Genomic DNA, 19,269 nt, shown 5'->3' with positions numbered 1-19,269 from the left:
AATGCAAGAACGGGAGAAAAACAGGCATCTGGAATTGGATTACACAACTTGAAATGTGCTTTGGTTTTGGCCTCTGTTGGTTCCCAGCTGCAATCACTGCCTAGAAGTTGAAATTTAATATTCTTGGAAGCCATGTGTGAAACCACAGAAGCCTACTCCAATGGTCATGAGCTGGTATTGACTGTGGGGTTTGAGGGAGTGTGATTCCAGCGAATCAGCTCAACAGAAGGATGTCTATGTCTGTGATGCACCCATTCTCCAGAAATTACACACGCAGTGTCCGGTAGAGGGCTATGTTCTTTGCTTCCTGGATGGAATTATTCATAAAAGGACATATTTAGGGGCGCCTGGGTGGCTCAATGGGTTAGGCCTCTGCCTTCAGCTCAGGCCATGATCCCAGTGTCCTCTCTGTCTACCTGCCTCTCTGCCTACTTGTGATCTCTCTCAAATAAATAAATAAAGTCTTTTAAAAAAGGACATATTTAAAATATGGTAAAGGAGATGTAATGGTAAGTGGAAGAAGCCAATCACCAAAGACACTGTGTCAGAGTCCTTGAATATCCACTGTGTTGAATATGCAGATGTACACAGAGAGAAGGAGATTAGCGGTGGCCAGCCAGGGAGCTGGAAATCAGCTGGGACTAACCACGTGTAAAATGTGGGTGGGATGATGAACATGATCTAGGGTAGGTTGAGTTGATGGGTGGACAGCTCTGCACTCTAAACACACACACACACACACACACACACATACACACACACACACATACACACACACTGGCTTGGACCCTTTCAACAGTGCATTCTATGGTGGGTGATTGATACCTCAAAAGATCTCATAAAAAACACAACAAGGTTCCCATAGCATGCCCACCCTGGGTACCATGCCGACGTGTTCAATCAGCTCCATTTCAACAGGAGGAAACCAACAGGCATGCCTGGCGGTGACCATAAAACCATGAAACCCTTAAAAAATCTAGGTCCTTGTGCCTCAGAGAATGGTTCTGGAATCCGCCATCTTATGATGTCATGGGGGCAAATGCCATTCCAGAATCTCAGGGGCTGAAACAGAATCTGCCTTTTACCCAAATCGGAAGGAGGTGTCATGCACGATTTCATTTATGAAAGATCCCAGGGGTGTTGTGGGCAAGCTCATACACACACCAGATCCCAGGCGGTGGTGGTGGGCATGCTTGCACTTACATTTACGAAGTTCTGAGATAGACCCCATGCCAGGCAGGGATCACTCTGTTGAATTATTTTCTTCTTATTTTTTAAAGATTTTGTTTATTTATTTGAGACACAAAGAGAGAGAGCACAGAAGGAGGCTGAGAGGGAAAAGCAGACTCCCGCCATGCGGAGAGCCTGATATGGGGCTCAATCCCAGGACGCCCAGATCATGACCTGAGCTGAAGGAGGACACTTAACCGAATGAACCACCCAGCACCCCTGCTGAATTATTTTCTTGTGGTTGGAACTCATGTGTTTTGGGTTCATGTTTCACTAGAAGCGCCGCCTTTGCAGAAACAGAACAGAGACCCTGTCTTTCCTGTTCAGACCCCCAGCCACTCTCTAGGACCCGTTGTATGGGTTAGACCAACTCACTTTGGAGTTGACTACGTGCTATAGCCCTGATGAGCAGTAAAGTCTTATGATGACATCAGTGGCCCTTTGCTGTACAAGTATGTCATCCATATAGACACATGCATAACCACACGCTTGCTGTTGGAAATATGCATTTTATGTGTACATTGGTGCAGCCACTACGGAAGACAGACATGGAGGTTCTTCAAAAAATTAGAAATATGTTGCACGTGCCCCTTTCAATCAGGTTGTTTGCAATCTTTGGATAAATACCTAATGTTTCTAGCAGCAATGTCCACAATCGCCAAACTATGGAAAGAACCTAGACGTCCATCAACAGATGAATGGATAAGGAAGATGTGGTCCATATACACAATGGAATATTACACAGCCATCTAAAATAATTAAATCTTGCCATTTGCAACAACATGGATGGAACTGGAAGGGATTATGCTAAGTGAAATAAGTCAGTCAGAGAAAGGCAACTATAATAGGATGTCATTCATAGCTGGAATTTAAGAAAGAAAACAGAGGAGCATAGGGGAAGGGAAGGAAAATAAAAACAAGATGGAATTAGAGAGGGAGACAGGCCATAAGAGCAAAAGGATGCTTAACCATAGGGGAGGTGGGTTGAGGGTTGGAACAACAGGGTGAAGGACATTAAAGAGGACACGTGATGGGATGACCACTGGGTGTTATAAGCAATTGATGAATCACTAAACTCTACCTCTGAAACTAATAATACGGGAAGCGTTAATTAAACTGAACTTACATAAGAACCCTGCAATACGTTATTTGAGACTGATGAAGAGTACGTGTTGTGTGAGAAGCGCTGACGACCATAGAGAATTGCACAAGCGACATGTTGCAGTCCCGAAACCAAAAAGAAGTGGCGTCTTTCAAAGCACATTTGTAAGAAAACGATGAAAAGAAAGGCAACCCCATATGAACTCAAACGCATGCCTCCATGTATGTGATCCAAGGGAAAGACTGCAAAAGGACAGCTTTGTATGGGGAAGGAATAAAATGATTCTAGGGTATGTCTGTGGTTTCTCTCTCTCTCTCTCTCTGTGTGTGTGTGTTTATGTGTGAATTTGACAAGTTTCAGTATTTATGAGCTCCCCATTAGTCTTCCGCAGAACAGAGATAACGCCCACGGCCTCCTTCCTTCAAAAAGACTTTTGTAAAATGTCTCTTCATTTTTATAAAATGAAACCAAGGTGTGTAAAAATGTTCCATAAATTCTATTATGACGTAAAGATGACTCCTCTTTTATCAACAAGGCAGCCGCGTTCCGAATTTATAGCTTCTTGGTGGCGGAAGCTTTGGACGATCCTCTTGCGCTCACCTGGAACGTTTTCCTGCCCGTACTCCTACAATTAGCCACGGACACGGAGTCTTCTTCCAGTATGTTGGTTAATTGGGATTATGAATTACTGCCTTGAAATTTATTTTGCCTAAGGTTTATTGCCTCATTTTTCATTGTGTTTACCTGCTCTCCGGCATTTAGTTTTTCTGAGCTATCTCATGGGCTGGTTTTGGCAAAAGAGAAAAATCATTTAAGTGAAGTGAGAAGAGAATCCTCGTGTTGAATATAAAACCATTACCCCATAACCACCTTTTTCTTAAAACTAGAAAAATTCATTTAGTTTGCTTTGCCACCTTGTACCAAAGTGTTCATTCTCAGCTTTTCCTGTTGCATGATTTAATTCACTTTATTCTTACGATGTATTTCCAGTTGCCCAAATGGATTTCTGAGAGACGTCTTGGATAGATTATCTTCATAAATCCTATAAATTCTATTAGCAAAGCTAGCTTGCTTATTCCTGAATAAAATCAGCCTATATCCATAGTGCCTCCGAATATTCAGACAGCACAGATTCTCAGAAGGGTCTATGTAGTTTCCTACCACAGAAGTAGTACGTATGATGTTGAAGTTCCTTTATTTATGGGTCCAGAAAGACTGGTGGATCCCATAGCGTGAACAACACTGTTCTATTCTGAGAATATAAAGGCAAACAGGAAGGATGGAAACTCCTCTGTTTTAAACATCAATACAGATTTTTAAAAATCCAGTGGTCTTTGTGTAAAAATATAGTCAACAGCAACATATTTGTAAAAAAAAAAAAAAATCCAGATATGCAGAAAGCGTAAAGGAAAATCTGAAAGTGTTCCAAAGCTCTCTCGACATGCATCCATTTTGCAACAGGACAATTTTAGTGAATAATGAACAACATTCTTCTGTGTCAGCACACACAGAGAGCCCTCACTTTCTTTTTTGGGGTCACGATCATGGCCCTTCAGATATTTTTAGACTATGAGTTGACTCATTATAAATTTGGTGCTGTCTTTGCAATTCCTGGCTTCACGGACATTCGTACGTCTCTGCTTTAGCTTTTGGGAGCTGAGCACAGATGAGGGCAGATCGGTTCATGGTGGGAGAGGTTAGGGAGGCTGAGACAGGTGTATGACCATGTTCTCAGGACCGGGCAGATGAGGGCAAAGGGATGTCCTGCTCAATGCAGTGTTTCCAGTCTACCAGCCTCTATGACTTTGGAGTCATTTACCCTGAAATAGTAAGCACACAAGCGATGCCCTCCATGCAAAGACTAGTTTTGCACACACACTTCAAGAAAAGTTATGATTTCTCATGTTGTTGGAAATGGAGAAAGTATCATCGTGAGTTCCTCCAGGTGACACATCTATAGAGTTGGAGGAATAACTGCGGGTAGGGTAGGAAAGGGAGGCATGGGCATCTCAGGAAAGCTGGAAGGTCATGGGGGGGGTGGTCCTGACTTGGTGGGAGAGTCCCCCTCTTATCACTATATCTCCTTGAGACCTTCTTGTGATTGATCCTGGAACCTTGGCTGCTTCCCAACTTTGCATCGATGGTTCATGTTGAAGGTGGGAATGTCGGTCAAATTGCATCAGAGCTCAGCATGTTTGGGCACCCCAAGCCATGTGCATCTGAGGACTCAGTACTCTCACAGGGACACTGGCACCGGGAACCCCTGAGTTCCAGGGACATAGCACCCTCTCTAGCATCCCCAGTATAAGGGCATTCCCTCTTTGATTCAGCTGTTCCTGGTATTGGTACTCTCTCTGCTGGCCTTTATACACGTGTAGGTGTTTGGGGGCACACGTAGAAAATTTATGTTTTTCATCATTTTTAAGTGTCCAATTTGCTGGTGTGCAGTTCGTTGCCATTGTGTGCAACCAGGCCCATCCTCTGCTCCAGAACGTGTCCATCTTTCCAAATACCTTATGACATGCTAACTCCCCATCAGTGTCCCCAGCTACTAAGAACTAACCCACTGCTTTCTGTCTCTGTGACAGTGACTTCTGTAGGTTCATTGGAAATGGTAAAAAATAGAACGTGTCCATTCATAAAGGGGCTATTTCACATAGCATAATGACCTCCAGGCTGATTGGTGTGGTCGCGTGGTGGGACTTCCTGGCCTTTGAAGGGTGCGTGGTATGTAGGCACCATAATCAACTCAATGAGTGAACCACATTTTGCTCACCCGTTCCTCTGTTGGAATGGACAGCATGCACCTTTTGGTCATTGTGACTAGTGCTGCAAGGAAGGCTGGTGCCCACAGGTCTGATGAGTCCTGGTGTTCAATGTGTTTGGTGATGAATCAAGGAGTAGAACTGCTAAGTCATAAGGAGACTCCATGTTTAGCTTTTGGAGGAAATGCAATGACTGCTTGGAAATCTACGGTGTTAAAAATGTTTCCGGTGGGAAAGGCAAATTCCTCCTTAAAGCTTCTGAGGGGGCTGGGCACCTGGGTGGTGCTGTTGGTTACGCATGTGAGTCTTGGTTTCAGTTCAGTTCATGATCTCAGGGTCGTGGGATGTAGCCCCTTGTGGGACTCCATGCTCTGTGAAGAGTCTGCTTGAGGTTCTCTTTCTCCCTCTCCATCTCCCCCAACCCCACCCCGAGGGAGCTTTGTGACCAAAACACCAAACAGAAACAAAACAAAACAAAATCCCCTAATGTAGCCTTAGGACAACCAGAGGCTGTTTCCTGGAAAGCAGCACCCTATAAACCTTGGGTAAAAGGAGGGTGTGATTGAGACAACTGCAAAGAATAGGACACTGGTAAAGCATCCTACCCTATAAACCATCCATAAGCATATTAAGTAACTAATTTCTGCACATTGGAAGTGTTCTTGCATTTCAGGGATGTACGCCCACTGAACTATATTCCTCCCAATTCTAGAATAAAGTTTGGCCTTTTCCATCTAATTCTCCAAGTTTCACCCTGGAATCTCCAAAGGGGTTCGAAACCAACATCAACTCTTTTGACCAAGGCTACCCTCCCATACAGTCATAGTTTGACGTTCGTTGTGGTTCCTTACAAAAGCAGGTGGATATCGCTCATGGCTGTCTCCTCCCTATCTGGTCTTGAGATTATGGATTCTGGAGAAGGAGTAACTGTCTCTCTATGGCTGCTGCCTCCCACAATATGCTGCACACCTTGCTGTGGACATTATGTGGGCATTGTCCAGCAGACCACAGAGAGACAGAGGCACCGAGCGTCTTCTGGAAGTGGGAACCCTGAAACCTCCCATCTTTTCATTCTTGTTACACAGCCGCCAGCAGCCAGACGTGAGCCTGCCGACACTGAGCAGATGTCTTCCAAATCAGGTTGCTGGATCTTTTTTTGTTTCTTAATTCATTCTCCTTTGATCGAACGTTCAGAAATTCTGTTTGAGAGGTGGCTCTTGCTGGTTGCCATATGCTGCCACATTTCAAAGGAGTTAAGCAAATCCAACTGGGTCATGAAAGGAATAGCTCTCCGTGCCAGCCCTAATTGTGAAACATACTTAATATTCAGACTCCGAGTTGGGTTACTTCATGTTGGACATCATCGGCAACACTGTGGTAGTAGCTTTTCCGTAAGACCATGCGTATGTGGCTCAAGAAGTTCTTCCTTTCTTGTGTCCACTGCTGTCTGAAGAAGTAGCCATCATGAAACCCCACTGTGCTTCTACTTTTCCTATTGGGGTCTTGCAAGAGATGGTGAGGTCCTCAAGGACAGAGAGTCATCCCTTGACTTCCATTTTGAAGGACAGAGAGCCTTTATAACTCATGTCTTGACTTCCATTTACAACAGGAAGCTTTAAAGGAAGAATGCATCTAGTGTGCATTGCATATATGTAGGGATGAACAGGGAGAGACAGGGGAGGAGGGAGAAAGTGGGGAGGGACAGAGGTCATATTTATGGAGCAGCATCAAACATCTTACAACACATTAGAGGAATATGCTAGTTTTCCACCATTTGTGAGCCATATAATTGAGCTTGTTGAAGCCAGTGTGACATTATTCTGCCTGTCAAGTTTGTTCCTCTGAAAAGAGGGGCCAGATCTCATCTGATTTATCTCTCTTTACCTTGTGCTCCCCAGAAGGGGTCACTGATTTTGACAAAAGGGTGAATTTGGCTTCCCTTGTTGGAGGGTGGTTTCTCATCAGAAGTGTCTCTAGGTTTCCAAGAGACAGAGTCCGGAATGCATCTCAAAACCAGGGGCTTGGTGATCTGGATGTCTGGTGTGGTCCCAAGCTAAGCACTGGCCCAGTGATACAGAGATTACCCACCCTATCCCCCTATAGCAGGTGTCTTCTTGACCTTTTGAGCTTCAGTGTATTGGAACACGCCATAGCACTCTGGTCTACCCACACGTAGATGGTCTACCCACACGTAGATGATGCCACGTGGTACCATGCACTCCCCTTCTCAGCAAGAACGTCTCCAGCCGTCAGCTCCTTCTGGGTCCACGATGTCAATGAGACAATTTTGTCCATAGGGTGATGGGTGCCAGTCATTTGCAAGGCTGACGAGCCACATTCGTTCCTCTTCCTGATCCCAAGCAGGGGAAAACCTTTCTCTTCCTTTTTCCTTTCTTCTTATACCCTTACACCTGAAATCTGTCATCACCGTCAAAATGAATTTACAGATTTATCTAAAAGTGGTGTCTCCATAATTAGAAGACAGGAACCCTTGTGTTTCTCAGGCTTCCCTAGAGAAACAGAATCCATGTATGCACTGCAGGGTTGGGGTGGGTGGAAGGATGAACAGGCAGAGCACAAGGGAGTTTTAGGGCAGTGAAACAGACATTACTCTGTGATGAGATATGGTACATACATGACCAAAATCAGAAGGTCCAACACCAAGAATGAACCCCAACGTATACTATGGTCTTTACCCAAGGGTGACATGTCTCTGTCAGTTCATAGGTTGTAACAAATGTCCCATGTTGGTGGGTGATGTGGATTAATGGAGGAGGTCATGCATGTGTGGGACATGGGAGGTATGTATGGGAAATCGTTGTACCTTCTTTTCAATAATACCATGAAACTAAAACCACTCTAAAAAAGAAAGTGTTTTAGGGACACCTGGGTGGCTCAGTTGGTTAAGCGTCTGCCTTCAGCTCAGGTCATGATTCCAGAGTCCTGGGTTCGAGTCCCTCATTGGGCTCCCTGCTCAGCAGGAAGCCTGCTTCTTCCTCTGCTGCTTCCTCCGCTTGTGCTCTCTCTCTCTCTCTCTCTGACAAATAAAATCTTTAAAAAAAAATTAGTCTTTTAAAAAGAAAAGTACAAAAAATATCAAAGAATTTATTTTAAAAATATGAAAGGCATGGACTTGGGGCATTGGGATGAATTGTGTGCCCAATGCTTGTCATTCTGACATACTTTTTCTGATGTTACTCTTCACACTCGCTTAACTGAGTCATTTATGCTGTAACACATTTACTATAAATAAATATTCTCTTGCCACACCCTGTTAAGTGGCATTCATAGACATTCGCTGTCCTGTTGCAATGATTCCATAAAAATGCTCTGAAGAATTTTAATAAAAAATTGGAAACTACAAGTTTCGACCTAAACTGTCCCTCTGGTTTGACAGAAAGTATGGTTATCATGTTAATGGCCATGTTAACATTTACAATTGAATCCTGGTTATTTGGTAATTCAGTGTCAACAAAGTTAAAATAAAATCCTCTGTTTCACATCCTGTGTTTGTGCTCATGATCGAAGCCTGTGGCATCAAATTAAAGGGCTTTCTGGAATTTTTTTGGTCATAGCAGCTAAACACCCAAGTCTAAATTAAAAGGCTTTTGAAGAATAAGGAGCATCTGATTAAAACTTTAAAAAAAGGGGGGGGCTTTAAAAAGTTCAACACAATTTCCAACGAAATTCCTTATAGTAGATTTTCTAGAAGTCACTTAAATGTTATGGTGCACATTATCATCCTTATAGAAGTTGGAAAATCTCTGGAGAAGTGAATTAAAGTTGGTTCTTTTGCTTGTAATAAAATAAAGAATATCCTATTTTACCTAAGGGGATGTCTTCGAAACGACTTTTAAAGTAAAAATCATAAAACCTAAAAGAAAAAAAAAAGAAAGAAAAAGAAAGAAAAATCCAGGGAGACTGTGTGCATCATTCTTCCTTTTCCTTTCTCCTGCCGTAAGAAATTACGTAACTAACGCCATGTAATAAATCTTGGGTGTGTCATTTCTTCACCTCTGGTGCACAGGATAGTGGATCTGTTCAGGGATCAGAACAGGTGTCCAGTTCGAAATCTGCAGTGGGAAGCTTATAGTTGTGTTTGCTGATAAGCCAGTAGGCACAGTGCCCCCACGTCATTCCCAGCGCACGATGGGTGAAACACTACGACTCCTTCTCCGACCCATTCACAGAGTCCTTACCCAAACAGCCCAAACCCCGGCGATTTGTGGGCTCTGCTCTAGCTGGCTAGGATGGAAACACGGAGCATGAAGGTCGTTTTTAGGTTCAGAGCTGGGACTGTGGGTAAAGATTGATTTCTGACCATTTGCCCATCACTGGTCAATTTGTGGTGTTTCATTTTGTCATGGCCATACTGTCTGTCCCCACAGCCACAGAACGGTGGGAATGTCTTGGTGTCTTGAGAACTTTAGGAAGATTGGCTTACTTGGATCTCCCTTGCAATGTTTTCCTTGAGTTATGATTTTTCTCTGCAAGGCATGATGGAATGGTTTTTAACATGGGGGCGGTATTGGGTGGCATCTCAGGATTCATGGACACCCATCAGGTGAGGGAACAAATATTCATGTGTGTATTTTTCTTCTTGCTTCCTGCCCATCTCTGACCTTGAATGTAAACTCAAGGAGTGCATAGACCTTCTGTATCGGCCTGTTTAACCCCTGGTAAGCAGTTGGTAAGGTTCGATAAAAGAAAAGTATATATACTGGATACATGGTTGTCCATTTGCCCTTGTAACCCCTGGTAAGTAGTCCTTATGGTTGGATAAAAGAAAAATATATATTTATATACACATCATATACATAGTTGCCTATTTGTCCTTGTAACCCCTGGCAAGTAGTTCATATGGTTGGATAAAAGAAAGAAATACATAAATACATATTGCATACATGCTTGCCTATTTGCCTGTGCAACCCCTGGTAAGTAGCTGGTAGGTGGTTGGATAAAAGAAAAATAAACATACGCAGATTGCTATGGACTGAGTGCTTGTGTTCCCCAGACCCACCCAAATTCGTATATTGAAATCCTAACTCCCAAGCTGTTGGTGTTGGGAACGGATTGGGTCATATGTTGGAACACCTCTTGTGGAATTAATGTCCCTACAGAAGAGATTCCAGAAAACCCATTCACCCATTCCACTGTGAGCACCAGTGAGAAGCTCTCTGTGGATCAGGAAGTGGGTCCTCTCCAGATACAGGATCTGTAGGTGCCTTGATGGTAGACCTCCAGTCTCCAAAGTGGGAGACATAAATGTTGTTTTCTTATAAATCTCCCCAGCACCCCAGGGGATGTCCATGGTACTCTCTTACAGCTGCTGGAACAGACTGAGATGTATATAAAGTAGGTGGTCCTTGTGGACACTATATAGATGCCTTTTCTGATTTCAGAAAGTCCCTGAAGGGAATAAAGTAGAATTATTTCAAAACATCAGCTGTGGGGTACCTGGGTGGCTCAGTGGGGTAAGCCTCTGCCTTTGGCTCAGGTCATGATCTCAGGGTCCTGGGATCAAGCCCCGCATCGGGCTCTCTGCTCAGTGGAGAGCCTGCTTCCTCCCCTCTCTCTCTGCCTACTTGTGACCTCTGTTTGTCAAATAAATAAATAAAACCTTTAAAAAAATCAGCTGTGGTCATGTTCACACAGATTATAAGAGACTATGAATAATGTTAAATGGTGGGTCATGGAAAATGGAAATATTATGTTGATAAGGAAAATGGAGAACCAGGCACCCGTGTGGCTCCCAAGGATGGGCTGAAGCTGGGGTCAAGGCCTCCAGTCAAAGTTTTAGATGGGAGATCTCAGGTTTCAACACCACGGGTAGGCAAAATGTTTGATGCTCAAACAGCCATACCTAGAGCTGCAAGAAAGGCTTTGGGAACTGTCAACAGAGCCACAGAAAATTCAGTAAAGACTAGTGGACCTCTCAAACAGAAGCAGCCAACCTTCTCTGCCAAAAAGGTGACCAAGAAGACTGTCAAAAAGCTCTGTTCCTGCCTCTGATGACACCTACCCAGAAATAGAAAAATTCTTTCCCTTCAATCCTTTAGATTTTGAGAGTTTCGACCTGCCTGAAGAACACCAGATTGCACACCTCCCCTTGAATGGGAGTCTAATCTGTTGCAGTCTCCAAACGTTCTGTTGCCTCTGGATGTTGAATTACCACCTGTTTGCTATGACTTCGATATTTAAATTACTTAGTATTTAATAGTTTGTATGTTTTGTATTAAATAAAGCAACTCTTTAACAGAAAAAAAACAAAACAAAACAAAACATGTTCTGAAGCTTTCACTCCATAGAGAACATTTATAGAGCCTGACCTGAAGGTATTGTTCTATTTTCCTACAACGTAATTCAGCAGACTTTCCACTCACATTTTATTTGTCTTAGTCTTTTGAACAATCTGAAGGGCAGATTGATCTCAGGCAGTTCCTAGAATAAGGAACTGCATGGAAACGCCTGCCCCTCATAATTACATCTACTTTTCCTGCAAGAAGGTGGGAATAAAACAAGAGGAAAATCAATGCCAGTTCCCAAAATATTCAACGATGTGTTCTCACCTATGGGGTTATACTCAAGCAACTCTAGAATACCCAGATATTCTACAGAGTGTCGTGCTGGGAATGGAAGCCGTGTGGCAGCTCCTTCGGAAAGGAACGGCATGCCCGAGCTCTTCCCAGAAGACACTGCTCGTCATGGAGCTGCGAGGTTTAGCTTATGCAATGTTGGTGGAAATCACGGGTGTGATTCTAACTCACTTGTTTTTCAAAAGGCCACTTTCCCTAGATAATGTTCCCCTTTCTATGTACTAGCATGTCTATGTGACAGGCAAACCATCTTTACACATCTGGACAAGACACCTTTCCTTTCGTGGATGTGGTGCAGGAAGAGGGGACTATGAGGGATAATTTTGGATGAATCTAAACGCAGGGCTTTTGTTCTCCTGAAACACCCATCCCCTCAAACATTCAAGCGCCAGGAGGAAAAAAAAAAAAAAAGTTCATCTTGGTCGATCCACTGTTGTTTGGTCTGTGGAATGTGGAAACACCAATACCATTTTGTGATGAGTCAAAAAGAGCAGTCAGACGATGTGTTGAAAGGACATGGGGCCTGAAGCATGAGGAACACACGGAGGGTAGTTTCAGAGTTGATTAGGTTAGGAACCAAGATCAGAGAGGACCCAGGACTTGGCATATCCTGCACACCTGCTCTTCTGTAGCCGACTCTGTCTGAAGACAGCAGTGTCTACCCAATCCCCTACAAATGTGAGAGATTCGGTCTTGTTATCGTGCCATCAAGCTGACATCATTTGACTCCTAGGGGGGCCTCTGCAAAGAAGGTTCTCCATGCACAACGCAGGAGAGTTCTGGTCAACTGTGAGAAGCTCACTGTGAAGGAAAACCATGCACTCTGGGATGAGGAGTGGGGAGGTGGTTTCTATGGTTGTACCAACCCCGTAAATGTCTAGCTGGAACCATGCACGTCGTCTTGAGAGCACCTAATTCCCTGCAGAGCTGATGGAACTGTGTGTCAGTGAGCCCTCCTGGCACATGGGGAGACGGACCTGCCCCACTGACATCGTGGGCGTGTCTGGTAAGGAGACATCTTACAGTAAACAGTCCCCATGCCCTTCTGTTTGCTGCTATCGAATGCAAATAACAAAAAAGAGAGATGAAATGCAATCTGAAACACCAGGTGTTCATTTATCAGCCTCCATGAAGCCCGGGGAATACTTTTCCTACATCTGAACGCCTCTCCTTTGAAAAGGAGCTTAAGATGTAGCCACTGTGTTTAGGATAAACTAAGAGGTTGCACTTCCTTGGTGTCACCTTTCTAAAATATCTGCGTTACTGAATTCATGCAAAAGACCAGAACATTGATCACAGGTGTGTGTGAATCCTGTGCCATGGCCTCTGGGATGGTTTTATATGAAAGGTTACTCAGGCATTCTGACAAATCGAAGGCCTAAGGGCATAGCACTTAGACGCTTTCTTAAGTGCATACCCTTCCCCGAATGCTTATTGGAATGAACTTTCAAATCAGTCTGTGAATATTCTTACTCTCTGCACTCAAAATCGACTAAAAAAATAGTAATAGTTCAGTAATTTGCTTATGGTTTCATGCCTCAACTTGTGGCCAAGGGAATCGAATCTTATTTAAAAAAATAAAAGGCAGGGCTACACTCCATATAAAAAGAAAAAAGATCTCAAATCGCACATGCATTAGAATATAACGTTTTAGCTGAATTCAGTAAATCAATCCGACGGTTTTATCTAATCCTTAGAGAAGCTGCTTAGGCAGTGCTCAGGCCAAGAGAATTGAATAAAAACTATTCATGGGTTAGTTTTTTGTTTTTTTTTTTTTGTTGTTGTTGTTGTTTGCTTTTTTTTTTTTTTAATACCCAAGAGCCAGTGCGTTTGACGGCATACCAAGTTTTGGCACCGTTTATGACTTTTCTTTCTATTTTAGAATATATTTTAGAATGCATGGTGAGTCTGTTAATCAAGATAGAACTTATATTGAAGCGTGTTACATTTTAGAATGAAAATATAAATTGCAACTCCATGGGCCATTGGCCTATGAGCTTTCTCATAAATTCTCTGTATTCATGGTGGGTGTGATGGACAGGTACCTCTCTCTGCTTCTGTCAAGGTTCTCAAACAGGGTCCCAACTTCAAATGTCTCAACATTTTTAAAGAGACTCAGAAACAACCACTGTTCAGAAAACCACAATGTTTTACATTATAAGTGATTACTATAAGTCTTGATAGAAAAGGAAAAAAAAAATGATCCCAGAGTTGCCTCAAAGAAGATAAGGAGCGTTCCCCAAATAAGAAAGCCAGAAAGAGAGAGTTTCTAGCCACTCTGAAGGAATTCAGATGGGATAAGGCTTCTGAGAGGCAAATGTTATTAGTAAAACGTGGATTGTGATCGTTATAGTTTGATGACCTTGAAATGGTTCCTTGGAAAAATTCTGGAATGTGTTTTCAAATGCATGGATGTATCACTAGCGGTCAGTAGGAAGTTCCCAACAAAAATGAAGATATGCATGTGAGGTCAGATTGACCTCATTTTCTTGTTTCTTTTTTTTAAAGATTTTATTTATTTATTTGAGAGACAGAGAATGAGCAGGACCCTAAGATCATGACCTGAGCTGAAGGTAGACGCTTCACCGACTGAGCCACCCAGTCATTTTCTTTTTCTAAAATAGAACTGAGAAATGGCCCCTTAAAAAGAGAAGATAGGATTGGATTCAGATGCATGCGGTATGGTTGGAGATATGAGTCAACGTCAACATATTCATTACGATCAACTCATGCTTATAAGACAAGAGGTGCTTTTGTCTTTCTCATCTGGGTCAGGACCTGTCTCCCGTAAATTGAATGCATATGTTCGTATTTAAAGACTGCCATTATCGAAATTTTACCAAAAATGTTATCGTACATTTATAATTGAGAGGAGTGATGAGTTGGGCTTTCCCACCCAAGACTTTCTTCCATCAAGAGGTACAACCATTAAAAAAAAAAAAAAAAAAAAAGGGTGCCTGGGTGGCTCAGTGGTTTAAGCCTCTGCCTTTGGCTTGGGTCGTGGTCTCAGGGTCCTGGGATGGAGCCCCGCATCGGGCTCTCTGCTCAGAGGGGAGCCTGCTTCCCCCTCTCTCTCTCTGCCTGCTTATGATCTCTCTCTCTTTGTCAAATAAATAAATAAAATCTTTTAAAAAAATCAAAAAAATCAAAATCAAATCAAATCAAACAGGTAGGGAAAGCAGCACAGACAACTTGATTTAAAAAAAAAAAAAGCCATTAAGGATGCCTGGGTGGCTCAGTCAGTTAAGCATCTGCCTTCAGCTCAGGTCGTGATCCCAGGGTCCTGGGATCAGTCTTGACTTGGGCTCCCTGCTCAGCGGGAAGCCTGCTTCTCCCTCTTCCTCTGTTTCTCTCCGCTCACTCGGGCTCTCTTTCTCAAATAAATAGAATCTTAAACAAAAAAAAAAAAAAAAAAGAAAGAAAGAAAGAAAAGAAAAGAAAAACTTAAAAAGAAAGAAAGAAAAGAAAAGTTTTTAAAATATGTGGAATATGTCCATCAAGATGACACAGAGGAGTAATTGGAGAAACAGAAATCAAAACCACATTGAGGTACAGCTTCTCTTACGGGGCCTTCAATCCGAGAGAGGGATCATAACGAGCCCCGGGGAGGATGCAGGGGAAGGGGCCGCTTGTACGTGACTGGGGGTCTTATAACTTAGTGAGGCTCCCTTTGACCCACACAGCAGGTCCTCCAACCCTTAAGCATTCAGTGGACCATACCATTCCACAATTTCCCCCCCTGGGTGTCTGACCAGGAAAATACACGTCTGCGTGAAGCATTGTCTGTAAACAGCCTTGTTCACAGCATTGCTCACGGCAACGTTGATTCATAATACCAAAAAAAGTGGAAACAACCCCAAATGTCCATCAGCAGATAAATGCATAGATAAGATGTCCTATGTCCATACAGTTAAATGGTGTTCAACAATGATCAGAAATACGACCAGATAGGTGTATCGTATGGGAAGCCAACTCAGGCAGAAACACGAGACCCGACAACGCAGGACTCCTTGTACGTGAAAAGTGCAGAATCCGCATATGGACAAAGATAGAAAGTAGAGTCGTGGTCACCCAGATCTGGGAGGTGCACGGTTTCTTTTGGAGGTAATGAAAATATTCTGGGATGCGTTATGATGATAGCTGCACGTAATATGTGAATATAGTAAAAGAACATTGCATTACTCCCTTTTTTTCTTTTTTTAAGATTTTTTATTTCTTTCTTTTAGAGAGAGAGGGCATGAGTGAGGAGGACAGGGAAAAGCAGATGGAGCTTGGTCAAGGCTCTATTCCAGGACCTTGAGATCATGACTTGAGCCAATGGCAGACATTAACCAACTGAGCCCCCCGCGGGTGTTCCACATTGCACCCTTCCAACAGGTAAAGTCAATGGAATGGGAATTATCTCTATAAAGGTATTGAAACCCATGCATTTAACAAGTGACCATGCATGCATAGTGCACTGGGCAGAGCTGGTGAGAGGTGAGTTACAGACACAGTATGAGCCCCTAAGTCCTTAGGGAAGCCCCTTCCCCAGGTAGGAATCTCTCCTAGGAGGTGAAGTACATGTCCCCGCATTGGTTCCTGATTCAGGCCTCTGGGAGGGGCGTGCACTCACACGAGGCCACTTTATCAATCACAAAATGTTCATTCGTGGAGCCTTGTATGCCTAGGATGTGCAGAAAAAAAACATTCAGTCGGCATTTCCCTGTGGAGCCCCAGGTCTCCAAGCACGTTTTAGCAGCCACAGGGTATGATACACCCCGTAATTCCTATGTTAATGGGAGAGGAGAGAGCGGCACACCTCCACAGACGCAAGGACATCCGTCATGCCAGACGACCGGACATAAATGTTTACTTCCTTTCCCAGCCTTTGCAAATGACTAATCGACAGCAAGTAGCTTCTCTGTTTAAAAAAAAAAAAAAAGAAAAGAAAGGAAAAGAAAAGAAAACCAACGTTGCAGGAAGAAAAGACTTTTCTCCACGTGCACTGCTAGCCCCAGGGTGACCAAAACCCTGGCTTGTATGTGGGGGGATGGGAGCATGGGATGGAAAATATCCTGCAGTCCAGTAGGGTTGGGGGTTCAGACACAAACCCCCAAAGAGCAGGACCCCACAGGTGTCATTTGGGGGGAAATGAACTGTATAAAACAGATACCCTGTTCGTAAAGCAGTCTGTGAACCATATTTGCTAATCTGAGCACTGGCTCTCGAGGAATTTGAATGAATGAATTGGGGAATTCATGAATGCTCAAAGCGGAGTCCCCACCCCCCTTCGCCCATCTCTCTTTGCCAGTGGAACCGATTGCATTTCTTTGCCTAAAAACCTTAAGCTGAAACCGTCGTTAAAAGAGTTCTAAATGAGGGATGCCTGGCTGGTTCCATGGGTGGAACATGGGACTCTTGATCTGGGGGCTGTGAGTTCAAATCCCATGTTGGGCACAGAGCTTACTTCAAAAAAAAAAAAAAAAAAAAGGAAAAAGAAAAGAGAAAAAGAAAAAAAAATATTTCTAAATCGGTTGGATCTCCAGTGGTTTGGTAGAAACAATAGTATTTTCTTGAGGGGGAAACGCTTCATATGCCCACATTCCAAGAATTCCTAGAGATACAGGTGTAGGAACACCACCTCCTTGGAACATCCTAAGGACGACAAAACCCCAAAACTTCAAGGAAAAGACATGGGGACACGCATCTACTCAACTTCCATACAAGATTCTTGCAGAAGAACAATCAGACCTTCAGAGCAACACACAGCTGGTAAGTAGGAGGGAAACAAGGAAACCACATCTCGGTCCCTTAAAAAAATAAACAAACAAAAAAACTCATTCATATGACTTGAAATCAGATCCACTTTTCTTCAACTGTGTTGCTCGACGGTGAAACCATCATCTCGTATATTAAAAATGGTGGAATGCTGGTGATTTCATACAGAAAAACACATATTCAGGTCAGTTTTATTTTCTTCTTTAAAGGAAAGGGAGTGAAGTATAGGTTAAGGCGAGCCTCTGTTGATCTAATTCTGAGGAGAATGAGTTATCAGTTCATTTATTTTGTGAAAAATGGTCATGTGTGCCAGGAATTTTATTAGGGGCTGAGAGTAGACAAAGGGAATAATTTCCTATAAAGGCTCTTAGTGCACATTCGGGATGGGAATATTTTGGTATAATGATGGACCCCCTTTATGTTTATTTTTTTTGTCATTCTCAGACATTCCTTTCTCTCTGTTCTCAGCAGCCTCCTTCCACGCTGCCTTCTTACATGCCACGCACCTGCTGTTGAGGTGGTCCTGCCCCTTGCTGGAAGCTTGGCTTTCACTGAACCCGTGTGCCTTGGCTGGACCATGTGCGACATCATTGCCTTCTTCTCATGACCTCGGAACCCCATGTCAATCAGCCAATATTCCAGTAGGTGGATGTCAACCAAACACAACAATGCCTTATCCTAAGGATATTTACAACAAGATTCATGTCATCCTACAAACCCATGGCCCCACAGAACCAGCTTGCCAATTATCGGGTGCATATGAATAAAAGTTTTTTTGTCTGTTTTTTGTTTTTTGGATTTTTTTTTTTTTTTGCATGGAGGGCCACTGCTTTCTTGTCTCCAGATTGCAGAGCAGTTCCTACCTGACTCTCAAACAATGGAGCTCAGTCCCTGAGGACAGCCCAGACCCAGGGAAAGGTTTACAGAACAAGACAGTGAGGTAATAGGGCTTGAGCCTGTGAGGGGGTCTATGGCATGAACCTCAGGGTGCTATGGATTTCACGGATGTCAAAGTTTACATGGACACCTGGTGGTGATTTTTTTTTAAAGATTTTATTTATTTATTTGACAGACAGAGATCACAAGTAGGCGGAGAGGCAGGCAGAGGAGGGGGGAAGCAGGCTCCCTGCTGAGCAGAGAGCCCGATGCGGGGCTTGATCCCAGGACCCTGGGATCATGACCTGAGCCAAAGGCAGAGACTTTAACTCACTGACCCATCCAGGTACCCCCCTGGTGGTGATTTTTAAGGTGGCTGGAAACTTATCTTGTCTTTCTCTGTGTTGCTAATGTTCATACTAAAGAATATTAAAAGAATGTCAACAGATAGAAAGGATATTAAAAATGGTATGTATACATGTTCATAAAAATTTACTATATATATATATGTGTGTGTGTGTGTGTTTGTGTGTGTATGTGTGTGTGTGTATATAAAATTCATCTTAAATTATAAATGATCAAAGTCTCCACAACCTGTGAGTAGGTCATGGATATACATTGAACACTACATCAAAAACTAATGATGTAATTGCACTACTGGGTATTTATCCTAAAGATACAAGCGTAGTGATCCGAAGGGGCATGTGCACCCAAATGTTCATAGCAGCAATGTCCACAATAGCCAAACTATGGAAAGAAACTAGATGTCCATCAACAGACGAATGGATAAAGAAGATGTGGTATATATACACAATGGAATACTATGCAACCATCAAAAGAAATGAAATCTTGCCATTTGCAATGACATGGATGGAACTAGAGGGTATTATGCTGAACGAAATACGTCAATCGGAGAAAGACAACTATCATAGGATCGCCC

General features: G+C 43.1%; 1 pseudogene; it reads left to right on the top strand.

Annotated features, from left to right (window-relative positions):
• The first annotated feature begins 10,779 nt into the window (after positions 1-10,779).
• Positions 10,780-11,298, top strand: LOC111157112 (annotated as a pseudogene).
• Positions 11,299-19,269: the final 7,971 nt, after the last annotated feature.

Source organism: Enhydra lutris, unplaced genomic scaffold (assembly GCF_002288905.1).
Source record: "Enhydra lutris kenyoni isolate GAN:26980312 unplaced genomic scaffold, ASM228890v2 scaffoldscaffold52, whole genome shotgun sequence".
Classification (NCBI taxonomy): Eukaryota; Metazoa; Chordata; class Mammalia; order Carnivora; family Mustelidae; genus Enhydra; species Enhydra lutris.
The sequence above is the reverse complement of the archived record's forward strand: the minus strand, read 5'-3'. Positions and strand labels throughout refer to the sequence as shown.